Consider the following 15,595-nt stretch of genomic DNA (forward strand, 5'->3'; position numbering starts at 1 on the left):
AGATATTTTCACTATAGCACAGATTCTGTTGGGAGCACTGGTTTATAGATGCCTTTCATGCCGGGAACATCGATCTGGCTGATGTATGATGTCTGTAAAACTATATATGACGGTAGTATCTGTTCCCGAAAGAACGGTTACCGTGGATGACCATGCAGCTTTGCTAGAAATGAAATGATAATGAAATGGACACCTTAGCTCCAAACAGGCGTTGATGTACTTCTATTAGGCGCACTACGATTGTAGTGCTGTGTACATGTTGGGAATGTGGATCTCACGGGGAGCGTGCAAGGGATAAGTCCCTGCAGACGCACTATCCTCTGTGCCCGCGGTGGCTCAGATGGATAGAGCGTCTGCCATATAAGCAGGAGATCCCGGGTTCGAGTCCCGGTCGGGGCACACATTTTCATCTGTCCCCAATGAAGTACATCAATCCTGTTTGCAGCTAGGGTGTACATTTAATTATCATTTCATTTCTAGCAAAGCTGCATGGTCATCCACTGTAACTGTTCTTTCGGGAACGGATACTACAGTCATATATAGTTAAAATATGGCTTCCCGGCCATTGACCTTCTTGTGCGAACGCACACGCTATGCCCGAACTCGTACGGGACTTGGTAGATTAATCTGCCACGAGTAATGAGTATGATGGGCAAACATCTATTAGGCACAATACGAATGTAGTGGTGTGGACATGTTGGGAATGTGGATCTCGCGGGGAGCGTGCAAGGGATAAGTCTCTGCAGACGCACTATCCTCTGTGCCCGCGGTGGCTCAGATGGATAGAGCGTCTGCCATGTAAGCAGGAGATCCCGGGTTCGAGTCCCGGTCGAGGCACACATTTTCAACATGTCCCCAATGAAGTACGTCAACGCCTGTTTGCAGCTAGGGTGTCCATTTAATTATCATTTCATGTCTGTAAAACGCATTCACTGTACTTGTAACGCGCTACTTGCGTTTTGGTTGATTTGGAAAGAAGGACGGGGCTTTAAGGGATTGAACGTTACTGATAATCATTATACATATAAGCATTTATTATTATCATAACAATTTTCTTATTACCTTACAGTTGACTCATTTAAGAAAACGATTAAGCAAAATCTGAAATTTTATTTTAACCAATTAAAGAAGCAGTTTTAAAACCCAAACAAATAACTAGCTGCCATTGGCCCCTTCTTTTCTTCTCTTTAAAAAAAACGGATAAAATAAAATAAAGTGAAGTTAAATATAACTTTTGCAGCCTCTTGAAATTTCACAAGTTGAACAGAAATCTTCTAAGCTTTCAGAAATTTTGTAAGTTCAACATAAATTTTGTACCTTTTAATATTTCGGACGTTAAACAGAAATTTTGCAGTCATTTGAAATATGAATTGACGTAATGAAACTAATCCATCATAAAATTTACAACAAACAGACCATTTCAATAACAACAACAAAATGTGAGGTAAATGTTACAAATCAGGAAATGCCCCAGATTAAAGATACCAGTCCTACATAACAGGAAAGTTTCGGAGCGCCTAACAACATGGACAACCCGGTTAGAACTGGGAACTCCCGCTTCTAGAAAAGTAAAATAATCTTCAAAAGCACAGGCATCTTAAGATAAAAGGCCAATAGAAATGCAAGAAATACAAAGCACGTATTAATTACAAGACTCAAATTTAAACCATACGACTACAGGTTAAGATAAAAGGCACAAGCCAACAACCCTTTTAAAATTTGCTTAACAGTGGGCCCAAAGAACCAAACACTTCCCCCAAAAAAGACAACAACCTTTTAATCCACATCATAACAAGGGAGTGATACCGTAAAAGAAGAACGTATACCAAGATAAAGGACACCAACAGCCAGGACCTAGGAGAAGGGCTGGGAAATTTATTGAACATCATTTATTATTTATCAGCCTTACAAAATTTTTACTAACATGTTACAGGGTCCAAGCATAAATAACTCTTTTCTTTAGAACAATATAAACCTTAAAGTGCACCAGGCATAGAAGGCTCTTTTGTTTAGCGCCAACAAACTTTAAGGAATACAATTTTACTCGAGCTCTACTTTAATCTATATGCATGTTTCAAGATTTTTCAGTCACAAGAAGGAAGTATGTCAAACATAAGTAATTTGCAATTGGTCAGACTGACGCCGGATTGTAGCGCAAGCCCACTGGCGACACAGTAGACTCAGAAGTATACTCCGAGCACTAGTCCACGGCCCGTGCGAGACAAGCAAAGTAGTGATGGGACTACAACACACATAGCACTGTGCAACGACACAACAAGATAACTTTGGCCCGCCTCAAGCATACCACACTCAAGGCAAACAGAATGCAGGAGTGAGAAAATTTCAAACTTATTAAAGCATTAACCGTAGAAAGTATTAAAAACCACCTTGACCAACGTGAAAGTAGTCCTCGGAAAATAATCATCACAATCTATAAGGACACAATCACAAATCTATCCCCCCCCCCCCAATGATACAAAACTTAGGGCAATACCAATGCGAGCGCAGTAAAATTAAAAAAAATAGAAAATATTAAAACCACCTTGACAAAATTTAAAGTAGCCTTTCCAATATAACCTCCACGAGCCACCAAGCACGTTATGTGTCGCTGTATGAACGATTCTAGGCTAACCAGACAGTCTGGACAAATTTTAGGCACTTTGATTATCTTCAGGAAACAGCTGCTGGAACGAAACTTCCTGGCAGATTAAAACTGTGTGCCCGACCGAGACTCGAACTCGGGACCTTTGCCTTTCGCGGGCAAGTGCTCTACCATATGAGCTACCGAAGCACGACTCACGCCCGGTACTCACAGCTTTACTTCTGCCAGTATCTCGTCTCCTACCTTCCAAACTTTACAGAAGCTCTCCTGCGAACCTTGCAGAACTAGCACTCCTGAAAGAAAGGATATAGCGGAGACATGGCTTAGCCACAGCCTGGGGAATGTTTCCAGAATGAGATTTTCACTCTGCAGCGGAGTGTGCGCTGATATGAAACTTCCAAGCAGATTAAAACTGTGTGCCCGACCGAGACTCGAACTCGGGACCTTTGCCTTTCGCGGGCAAGTGCTCTACCATCTGAGCTACCGAAGCGCGACTCACGCCCGGTATTCACAGCTTTACTTCTGCCATTATCTCGTCTCCTACCTTCCAAACTTTACAGAAGCTCTCCTGCGAACCTTGCAGAACAAGCTGTGAGTACCGGGCGTGAATCGTGCTTCGGTAGCTCAGATGGTAGAGCACTTGCCCGCGAAAGGCAAAGGTCCCGAGTTCGAGTCTCGGTCGGGCACACAGTTTTATTCTGCCAGGAAGTTTCATATCAGCGCACACTCCGCTGCAGAGTGAAAATCTCATTCTAGCTGCTGGAACATTTCAACCAGAAACGTAGCAGATGTTAAAACCTTTGGAGCATTAAACAGAATCAACTACTGGCAGTTCTGCTAGGTGGCTGTGACACCTTAAAACACATGTTATGCTGCTAAGTACAGGTTGGAGGCTGCCACAACGTAGAGGAAACCTTTCTCCTTAATCCAACACAGTTCTAAGACAAGATTCCACTTATAGCAGCCTGATAGTCCTTAAAATCAAACACTCACGCCACCAACCTTGAAACAGGGCGCCTACAATTTACTTAAGTGTTAAAATCTCTAACAGGCAAACCAATTGCTCTACGGGAGAGAGCTGAGCAGGCGTTGGCGGTCCGTTTAGCCAAGAACCAATCCATCACTGTGCGACTGTATGACTACTAACTACAAACGGACCCAGCAGGACATAAAACACCAAACAATCAAAGAGGTTGTGGAGACGCTCAGGCACCCAGGTGGGGACAGAACCGTGCAGCAGTCGTAACGGACACGGCGCTAGGAAGGCACAGTTGACAGCAGAGGCCTCGGCGGAAGACGGGTAAAAACTCCACTGCGAAGGGGCGGGTAATCCAAGCCCAGTCGAGGTAGGCTTCCTCGCATACATAAGGCATGGCCCGCACGCCTCCACTGAGTAAGGGATTCTGGACGCGCCACTGCCGGCGCTGCACAGCAAACTCGGCAAATAACGTCGTACCCAAATGTTCAAATGCGTGTGAACTCTTATGGGATTTAACTGCTAAGGTCATCAGTCCCTAAGCTTACACACTACTTAACCTAAATTATCCTAAGGACAAACACACACACCCATGCCCGAGGGAGGACTCGAACCTTCGCCGGGACTAGCCGGCCAATCCGTGACTGCAGCGCCTTTGACCGCTCGGCTAATCCCGCGCGGCTAACGTCGTACCCAGATCTGCCTCGGTCTCCCTGCTTTCAAGTCCGCCAAGAGCCAATTGAGAAGTTGAAATCAAAAACGCGTCTCGGTATTATTTTTAGAGCATATGAGTTATTACTGAAGTTGTCCTTTTCACATGATTCCGTATATGTTGATTCAAAAATAGGACTTGCTGGGTGATTTTTTCCCCTTTCTAAACCATTGTTGAAATTTCGTTTCGTGCATAAAGAGGACTTGTCACACAGACCCATCCTTTGATCGCACGGAAGAACTATGGCATCGCTGTAGCGGGATGCAGTAAACAGCTGTGATATTTCAAAACGGCTTCGGTGATGAAACTATCAGACGTGTCCGAAGACGATTTCCATAAATTTAGAAGGAAGAAACAACGTCCTGAATTGTGAAAGAGAATGTACTAAAAAGAAAGAAGGTCATGGATTGAAAGCTTACGAACTGAAAACGAAACGTCGTTCCTAAAAGGGAAACAGGTACAATTTGCAGATAAATGGTAGTACAGTGTTCATTGCTTGTATCCTCCGTGCATAATACACTGACGAAAGAAATCGCAACACCAAACAAACAAATTTATGTAGATTAATGAAATTTTGGGAATGTTTCTCTCTAGGTAACATATTTAAGTGAATAACAGTGAGAGATGACAGATTAATATAAGCACGAGATAAGCCATTGCAAATATGAAATGCTGGTACATTAATAAGCGATGTAACCGCCAGAATGTTGAATGCTGAGTCTGCAAGTGATGATCGAAGGCACCGCTGTGTTGACGTCTACTGATACCAGTGACTGTATGCTATCCCATATTTCGATTGTATAAGAGTTGGGATCCTTCCTACACGTCCATCGGTAAAAAAATAAAAAAAATTAAAAAATAAAGAAGATAAAATGAAAATGGAAATTTAGGTGGCTCAAGGTGTTGTGATTTGACAATGTAACTCTCCCGTGTTGCAACCCAAGGAACTACAAAGAATATTGACCTCCATTATATTGTCTATTTTGATATGTATTGTTTAATAATAAATGTTTAGACAAGTAATAGGCATGTGTACCAACATGTTGAAATGATTAAAATAAATGTTCCACTTTCAGATATACTTTTCTTAATTATGAATTTGGCCAGCTATGGACCGCATACAACTTAAGACTTATGGTGTTTCTTTTTCTTCCGTTCCTCGTAATGCTTCTTCATTTTCTCGCCAACTGCTCGTCTCTGCTCATCTGTCTACACTCTCTTGGGTCGAGGTTTGGGCTCAACTTCTTCGTAGTTTGCGTTTTCTATCAGTGAAGTGATTTCTGTCGCGTATTATTTCTTTTGTAACACCTATTTTGTTGGCGTCTTTCTTTACTGCTTCTATCCATCCTACAGTTTTTTTCAGCTTACTAACGTAATCAAAAATTTTCTTTGTAATCAGTGTTTCTTCCATTCTTTTTAAATGTCCATAAAATTTTAGCCGTCTCTTCGTCATTGTATCTGTGATCTTTTCTTTATTTTTGTATAAGTCTTCATTTCTCCTTTTAATCCACGTATTTTCCTTGTTTTTCTTGGGACCTAGAATTTTTCTTACAAGGAACCTCCGCATCGCACCCCCCTCAGATTTAGTTATAAGTTGGCACAGTGGATAGGCCTTGAAAAACTGAACACAGATCAATCGAGAAAATAGGAAGAAGTTGTGTGTAACTATGACAAAAATAAGCAAAATATACAACTGAGTAGTCCATGCGCAAGATCGGCAACATCAAGGTTAGTATGAGCTCAGGAGCGCCGTGGTCCCGTGGTTAGCGTGAGCAGCTGCCGGACGAGAGGTCCTAGGTTCAAGTCTTCCCTTGAGTGAAAAGTTTAATTTTCTATTTTCAGACAATTATCAAAGTTCAGGCACTCACACATAATCAACTTCACTCTCCAAAATTCCAGGACATGTTCAGATTTGCTTAGACATATGCAGGATTTGACGCTCTACACACGGAAAAATTTGAAAACGTTAAAAACATATGTTTTGACAGAGCACAGAGAAAACTGTGCGACTGTGAAACTGTTGCATTCATTTGTTGCAGTTTATGTGACAAACCCTTATGTTTTCATCACTTTTTTGGGAGTGATTATCACATCCACAATAAAACCTAAATCGGGCAAGATAGAAGAATCTTTTTACCCATTCGCCATGTGTACAAGTTAGGTGGGTCGACAACATATTCCTGTCATGTGACGCACATGCCGTCACCAGTGTCATATAGAATAAATCAGACATGTTTTCCTGTGGAGGAATCGGTTGATCTATGACCTTGCGATCAAATGTTTTCGGTTCCCATTGGAGAGGCACGTCCTTTCGTTTACTAATCGCACGGTTTTGCGGTACGGTCGCAAAACACAGACACTAAACTTATTACAGTGAACAGAGACGTCAATGAACGAACGCACAGATCATAACTTTGCGAAAGTAAAGAAAATAAACTTTTCACTCGAGGGAAGACTTGAACCAAGGACCACTCGTTCTGCAGCAGCTCACGCTCACGCTAACCACGGGACCACGGCGTTCCTTAGCACAAAATATCCTTGATGTTGCCTATCTTGCACATGGACTACTCAGTTTGTATATTTTGCTTATTTTTTTCATAGTTCCACACAACTTCTTCCTGTTTTCTCGATTGATCTGTGTTCAGTTTTTCAAGGCCTATCCACTGTGCCGACTTATAACTAAATCTGAGGGGGGTGTGATGGGGAGGATCCCTTGTTAGTATTTTTCTCTCTCTTTTGTCTAGTTCTCTTAATTCATCTTTCTTATTCAATGTTAGGCAGTCTGATCCATACGTTGCTTGTGTCCTAATAACTGAATTATAATGTCTAATCTTCGCTTGATTTCTTATTGTAGTAGTTTTGTGTTAATTCATATGCAAATTCTAACTTTTTTATTCTTTGTTTATTTGTTGTGTTACCCAGTGAATCCGTCAACTCTTTTAATTTTTCCATACTTTGTTTTCATAAACTTTTCTGTATTATGTTTGTGTTCTATATACTCGGTTTTTTCATAGGATATTTTTAGCCCAGTCTTTTCAGCAATCTCGTGTAACAAATCAAGCATAACTGTTGCGTCTGTTCGGTTCTCGGTTATCAATGCAATATCATCCGCAAAGGCTAAACATTTCACTTCAAGTTTGTTCTTTTCTTTTAATTAAATGATATTTATAATAAAATGAGTGCTGTTTAAATTAAAAAGAGGATATGTCAACTGAAAGCCACCGCCTCTGCTCCGTGTCCGAGACCACTTCCTTCTCGCAAAAATGTCATTTAAATTGTGACACGACTATCGATGGACGTGGCAGCGCTCAGCAGCATAGGTCATTAAGATCTACATAAAATTGTCGTGATTAAACCTGCTAAGTTTTCTTTGAAAATCAAGGCAAAAAAGTAATGTAATTACACGATGTGACTGACCTTTAGATACGATTCGACACAGACAGACATGTTTAGTGTAACGGATTTTCTTTGGCTTCTGACATCACCACTGAACTAACCTCGGATCCCATAAGAACCATATAGATTATGCCTAGTAGAAGAGGCGTGTATCGTATCGTCGTTTCAGCTGTGGCTTATAATACTTAACTGTTCGTAACTAGCAATACATCGTTCCTAGAAAACAATGCGTTAATACGGCGAACAACTGGTGGCTTCTCGAGGCAAACTTACCCTCTGGAATTTTCAGAGTCAGTTTGTATGAAGCGTAATTGTGTCTCTTTACATGTGTTGGAAAGATTAATATCAGTAAAATGCTTGATGTCTTCCGGTAACGTCCTACGTCTGGTATTACAAGTAATGATTTCTTCTTATCCTTCCCTCTTTTCCATAACTTTTACTGCTCTTGTATTTTTCTGCATGGGACGGTTAAGAACATATAGAAACTAACAAAATATACCTCCTTTTTTTTTAAAACTGTTAATGCTCCAGAAACCAGTTAAATCTCTCATGGAGCTGAGTTAGCTAACATTAATTAAATTACTGGTATGACAGGAGCTAAAAAACTATCAGCTATCACCTTTCATAATTAATAGCTGCTCGTGTCGTTCCTTCGTACACGTTTCGGATTAATATTTTATCTAGTTCATCCGGAGAGTTATTCAACACTTCCAGCACGCTTCATTAAAGCTAATTACGTATTTTCATTTACTAACACATCAGACCCCGTTGCTGGATGAAACTACTTAGCTCATTGTTGAACTTTACGTGTAGTTAGCCTAATAAGAGCTGTCAGTTATCCAATATTTGGTCCCTCTGCCACTCCAGTATCAACACTAGTGTTCTAATTTTACACTAAATTTTTGTTAAACACTTTTCAATAATTAACGTAGCTTTTTCATTGAAATGATGTGGTGTCAAATTTCTCGACAGGTTATTTACGAAAACGTAGCAAAACAGATCGGTAATTTACTTATTACACGCTTCTGAAACTAACATGGTACCCTCTGCCCCGCATCTCCATTATATACACAGGTACAAACAAATGTTTGTTCATCTTTTGTGTATTTGAGCGGTAGTTTGGCAAACGCAGACAGAGAAGTTTGAGAACTCCGTTGCATTATGAACAAAGTTAGCGGGAAGACGTTGTAACACGACAATGCAACATCATGCAAACCTTTGCACCATTAACACAGTCTAATGTGTTATCTTTTGAAGCTACCAGTACGATTATTGTGACATTAATTCTGATATGGTCTGCTCTACGCTTGACAAGAAGAACACTGAGGTGAATAACACATACGAGAATGTTCCTACCCAGTAAACATCAAGTCCAGTGCAGTGTTACATTATATGGTTGTGCATATGAGCAACACAGAATAAACTGATGAGACAAGCCATTATGACCATTGCCTACAGGCAAAATTGACAGCGACCTGGTGACAGTGAGATCATCTCAAATAACATAATTATTATGATTTTATTAAATCGTGTGATTCTTTTTGATCCACCCTGTGCGTTTCTGTAGAATATAACCAATGAATCATAGTTCGGCAACCGTTTTTTTTTCCAACTACTTCCTTGTTGTCGGCCTCTGTAGGTCGTTTCGAAAGAACGACGGCAGTTACGGTAAGTAGTGACCGATCCGCACACACTTGTAGCTGAACGGCATTTGGGCCTTCCGGTTATATGTACGCAATAGATTCGTTTAGTCCGCAGCTCGTGGTCGTGCGGTAGCGTTCTCGCTTCCCACGCCCGGGTTCCCGGGTTCGATTCCCGGCGGGGTCAGGGATTTTCTCTCCCTCGTGATGACTGGGTGTTGTGTGATGTCCTTAGGTTAGTTAGGTTTAAGTAGTTCTAAGTACTAGGGAACTGATGACCATAGATGTTAAGTCCCATAGTACTCAGAGCCATTTTTGATTCGTTTATGTTGTGAGTGAATCATCAAACTTAGATTCTCTACATGTCTCAATGCTTTTCTATACAATCGTCTGTAGATAAGACGTTCCTACACATTCAATAGCATCATGAAGTTTCCGAAATCAGCCACACACGGTGTTTCAAAGCCTTTAAAGTCTTTGCATCAAACGTTAATGGTGGTTGGATTGCCTCTTTGAGAACAACGTCTGTTACACACAAAATGTTCGCTGACGGTTTCCGACGACGTTAGGCGTCCTCTAGTGCTCGCCGGGTCTGTGACGAGAAGATTTTAATGAACTAGAAGGGGTTACTAACCAGCCTGCCTCAGTAAATTGATAGATTGACTGGCAACAAAAAACTCCTAAGAATTAATGTGTCTAAGCGAAGAAAGATATTCTAGAAGCGAATCAGGAACTAATTTTGCTGGGCTCACCCCCTTTCATGTCCCCCTCTGTAGCTGAGTGATCTGTAGTGCTGACTGTCATTGACGGGGAGGGATTTTTCTTGGAGGGGTTGGTGGGTGGAGGGGGGGAAGGAACAGGTACGAGGTTCGCTCTGCCTGTCGAGCCTACTAGGGAGCTGCTCAATCGATTAGTATAGGTTTCAAGGTCACGAAACCAGACGACTACCGGGGGAGCGGCGCGATGGCCACCTGCCTTTCCATACAGCCTCCAGTAACGCCATTAGCGAAGGGTGACACGGCGGTCCGTCGTTCCTATTGGCAAGAACGTGAAACTACCGGAATGAGATTTTCGCTCTGCAGCTGAGTGTGTGCTGATATGAAACTCCCTGGCAGATTAAAACTGTGAGTCGGACCGATACTCGAACTCGGGACTATTGCCTTTCGCGGGCAAGTGCTGTACCACACTTGCCTGCGAAAGGCAAAGGTCCCGAGTTCGAGTCTGCGTCCGGCACGCTGTTTTAATCTGCCAGTAAGTTTCAACGTGAAACTACCTTTTTACTTTTACACGCTTACGTACGAAGCAGATAATTGGATTGTATCTAACACAGTATAACTACGCACGCTGCAGACTGAGTACGCCCCGCCGATATGAAAGGCTCTCTAGCATTTCTGGAAAGCGTGAACCGACATTTTGTCTCTAAGAAAAGTTGTTCCCCATGGTGTGATCTACCACCCCTATACGTTAGATGCAAAGACTTTGAAGCACCGTGTGCAGTGAACAATTATGTACTCTCTGTAGTGTCGTTCAGGGGTAGACCCATGGCTAGTTTGACACATGACGATTTCCCTCTGTGAGGAGCGATGTTGTGATTTCTCCTCTAAGGTAAGGAACCCCAAATTTACTTGGTCTCCGCTATGCACTCTCTTCTGGATCACACGCACGAACGGAGCGAACTGAGTTTCAAAACATTAATGTTAGCGGGTTATCTGCATTTCTCTACAGAGTAGGTATTTAGTATCGTAGAATGCAAGTGTAAAACCAGTTTCATGACAACACTACAGACTAACTTCAGCTTCTCCGGCCTACTGCTATTCACATCTGTCTGACGATGCTTTTTGAAAAAAATGGGAACGATCCACTCCCTTTCTCTTCTGGCTTAGATGATGAGAGTTCTGTGGTTTTACCTGCAGTGTACAGCGTGGACGAGTTGTTTACTTAGAGCAAGGCTGGTTACGTCACTGGACCCCCCCCCCCCCCCCGATCAGGACTTAATTAAATGTAAATTCCTCGGACAGTTCATGACGTCATCAAATGTACTGGGGCTACAACTTTGCTTACGCGGATTTTTCTCGAAGTTCGAGGCTTTATTGTGAGCATCTTATAAAAAATTTACGTTTCAAAGTGTTGGTCATCGCTGGCCATTACTTTCTCCCATCTTTCGGGCAGCGTACGAATCCCGCGGCGGAGAACTGGGCGTCTTTCGAGGAGATCCATGCGTCGATCCAAGTTTGCAATTGTTCATATGGCAGGAAGCGCTGGGCAGCCAGGTCGTGTCCCATTACACTAAAAAGTTGTTAGTCAAAGGGAACAATGTCTGGAGAATACGGCGGGTGGGGTAGGACTTCCCATTTCAACGTTTCCAGGTATGTTTTGGCGGGTTTTGCTACATGGGGTCGATGACTGTCGTGCTGCAAAATGACGTTTTCATGTATATCATTGTACTGTGGCCGTTTGTCTTTCAGTGCTCGGCTCAAACACATCAATTACTTTCGATAACGATGTCCCGTGGTCGTTCTCGTCGGTTGCAGTAGCATCGAAAGATTTCTCTCTTTCACAAACATGCCGTTCTTCAACGTCAAAATCACCGTTCTTGAAGCATGGAAACGATTTTCTGCAAAGTTCTGTCACTATCAGTCGCCTCATCATAGGTCTTACCCAACTTTTTATGAGCCTCAGCCATAGATTTCTTCATATCAAAGCAGAAAATTAAAACTTCCCGCAGATTACGAGAACTGGGCTCGAAAGTTTACATATTCAGCCGAGAATAACTTTAATATGCAATCAAAAATCGACTGATATTCTGATGGCGTTATGTTCTCAAATGCCTAAGCTTACTGTATTACACTTACGACTTACGACTTGCACCATTACTTTCCACTAATGCCGTCTACTGCAAAACGGCGGAAGCGAAGTTGTAAACTTAATAAATCGGGCAGCAGTTACAAAATAGCTGCACGAAGTTATTTAAAAAAATTAGGTTGGCCTTTGTTCAGTCAACTTTTGACCAGGATGACGATGAAGGCACCGAAATCTTGAGATACCATTTAAACTTAACGCGAGAAGGAAGCAGACTACTACCAAAGAATTTCATAACTAATTGCTACGTTCCCAGGTATCTTGTGTTTCTAAATTTCTCTCCTTCGTTCTTGTACCTCGACAATCATTTGTACAGTACATGTATTGATTTAAAACTAACGTCAGTGCCATATCACTAGGAGAAATCACTAACATTTGTATGTTGTGTGGGATATCAGTTACATACCTAATAAGTTTCGCTGGTGAAATCCAGCACCGAAGAAATGGAAGACATTAAATTATGGCTTTACTTATGGCTGAATTAAGGACATAGAAAGGTTTTGAAAGGGAAGGAAAGCACGTGTAACCCAGACTACGGCTCATCAATAAACACAACAAAAGTGAAAGTTGCAGAAAGAAAAATAAAGACTTGATTAAGATAAACAAAATTGTTTTACTGAGCAAGATCTTGCGGTTGTTGCTTTCAGTTGCCGCCCGAATGTCAAAATGACGGATATCGAAATAATTAACAGCGGGATAGAAAAGTAAAATCACTTAAAAGAGGAAAGGAACGCCTATAAGATTCTACATAGAGATGCGAAAACACCTTTGTCTTCTTCCAACAGCAGTCTAAGTGTAGGTCGCTAGAGCAGAGAAGCGTCCCTAGTGAGTGGAAAAATGCGCAAGACATTCCTGTTTCCAAGAACGTGTAACCCTACCGGCTATTACTAAATTAGCAGTACAGCGATTATGTTACTCCTGTGACAGGATACTTATTTGACCGTGATTGTGATCGTGTGTAACGAAGAGGCATCGGCATATTTTTGTTTCTCTAAAGATCTCCACAGAAAGGAAGCAGTAGCAGAACAAACGGGTATGGAACCTAGGTTCTATTAGTAATCAAGTATACTGTAACTACGCAAAAGGAAACCGTTGCCAGCCTAATTAGACAAAGTTGTACCAAGTACTAGCATGCTTCGTAAATTCAACTAAATACCTAGGTATTACAATTACGAACAACTTAAATTGGAAGGAACACAAAGGAAATGTTGTGGGGAAGACTAATCAATTTATTGGCAGGACACTTAAAAATGTAACAGACCTACTAAGGAGACTGCCTACACTACGCTTGTCCGCCCTCTTTTACAATATTGCTGCACGGTGTGGGATCCGTACCACATAGGGCTGACGGAGTACATCGAAAAAGTTCAAAGAAAGGCAGCACGTTTTGTATTATCGCGAAATATGAGAGAGAGTGTCACAGAAATGATACAGGATTTGGGCTGGACATCATTAAAAGAAAGGCGTTTTTCGTTGCGACGGAATCTTTTCACGAAATACCAATCACCAACTTTCTCCTCCGAATGCGAAAATATTTTGTTGACACCGACCTACAGAGGGAGGAACGATCACCACGATAAAGGAAATCAGAGCTCGTACGGAAAGATAAAAGTGTTCATTCCTTCCGCGCGCTATACGAGATTGGAATAATAGAGATTGTGAAGGTGGTTCGATGAACCGTCTGCGAAGCACTTAAATGTGACTTGCAGCGTATCCATGTAGATGTAGATGTAGGTAGATGTAGACAGTTAACTGTTGGGATTGACTTTACTTGTCATTGAAAGTCTGCTTTGCTGATTAGAAGCTAGAGAGGCGGTCCTCAACCTGGGGGTAAAATGAAATTTTTTTGAAGTGTAGAAACTAAACTATTCGATCTGTTTCAGTCGCGGAATTAAATTATCTTCAAAAGATAATTACTATTATCACAATTTTGTAAGACTCTAATACTGATTATGTAACTTATCAACAACTACTTTTTCTCAATTAGAAGCATTAATACGGAGGAGGTTACACGTTCCTCACATAGTTCACCCACTAACCAGATGTTCTGCTGCGTCCCGTACATCGCTGATGATAAAAGTGAGACATGTGCGTACCAAATATTAAGTATCTTCACAAAATGTTTTAAGAAAAATTACGTGGACTATTTCATACCGTACGCTAACTAAATAATTACGTTCTTTACAACTCCACAAAATTTATTACGTTTAGTTAAGGAAGATAACTGCTTTTCAGTTTTCTAAAATAGTGTACTCGGAATTAACGTAGTACGTGGGATAGGTCGCTGTATAGGTAAACGACTAACGATAAAATACAATGGATCAACACAGAGTTTGCAGAACACAAACTTATTACTGAAAAAGGTACCACATATCTCGTCCACGTAATTATACAGTACTCAGCTGGTAATTTGAGAGGAAGGTAGTGGTAGTGTCGATCTCCTGCGCTATTAAGAAAGGTGGCAGAAGTGTCCATGGCTCTTTCTGTGCAACAAGCTCTAAAAATTCTCTTTTAGTATCGGATTTTCGTAGTGCGGAGCTAATCAAAGTATGCGATGAATAATAAGCCAAATTACTTCCGCATTTGAGGCTATATTGTGTAATCTGGCGGTTCTTCTCGCCTCTTTCACTTCACAAGATGCGCACACTTTGCCCTGCTAACCACCAACTGACTCATTCTGTAAACGAGTTTTGCAGTTCGACCGCCAGATCCACCTTTTCTGTTCTCACCAAGCCAGTTTCACTGCAGAGGGGCTTCCGTCCATGTTTTACACAGTTACAGATCTAAATGCTCTTTGCATGAATCAGTATTACAAAAAAACATTAACTTTTCCATTGTTTTACAGCACTTGTCAAATTACATCCATATATTAGCTACAATTATATAATTTAACATGAATCATGAATAAAACATTTACGTCGTTGTTACATCAAAGGGCGTGACTACACAGAAGTCACATTAAGTAAAAGCAGACAAAGAATTTAGATAAGACCAAGATAGGTGTGGTGAAGGTACTCGAAACGCCAGAGAGTACAGCACCATAATCGATAAGCCACGCTCGAAACACTAGAAACTTCTTTATTTACATGAGTGTGTCTCAACTTAAATTACAGAATGACTAAGAAGATGAAACTTGTACGTTATTTGATTCTGAATCATCTGAGTAAAACTCAACGTACTGAGCCTACTTTCTCTTTACCTTTTCTTATCATGACAACACTGACCCACAACATTCCAGCGCAACGCAATCTGAGTGCTTCAAAAAATTTACAGCCTGCCCTCAAATAATTAATTCACAAGAATGGCCCTGACTAACAAGAAATCTTAACAATGTTGTTGTTGTTGTGGTCTTCAGTCCTGAGACTGGTTTGCTGCAGCTCTCCATGCTACTCTATCGTATGCAAGCTTCT

At 41.4% G+C, this 15,595-nt stretch overlaps 2 non-coding genes across 2 annotated transcripts; both read left to right on the top strand.

Annotated features, from left to right (window-relative positions):
- The first annotated feature begins 324 nt into the window (after positions 1–324).
- On the top strand, positions 325–399 carry Trnai-uau (transfer RNA isoleucine (anticodon UAU)). Its single transcript has one exon. It is a non-coding gene; the product is annotated as a tRNA-Ile (tRNA).
- Positions 400–762: 363 nt separating this feature from the next.
- Trnat-ugu (transfer RNA threonine (anticodon UGU)) lies at positions 763–837 on the top strand. The gene has a single exon. It is a non-coding gene; the product is annotated as a tRNA-Thr (tRNA).
- The last annotated feature ends 14,758 nt before the right edge of the window (positions 838–15,595 follow it).

Source organism: Schistocerca serialis, chromosome 1 (assembly GCF_023864345.2).
Source record: "Schistocerca serialis cubense isolate TAMUIC-IGC-003099 chromosome 1, iqSchSeri2.2, whole genome shotgun sequence".
NCBI classification, from domain to species: Eukaryota; Metazoa; Arthropoda; class Insecta; order Orthoptera; family Acrididae; genus Schistocerca; species Schistocerca serialis.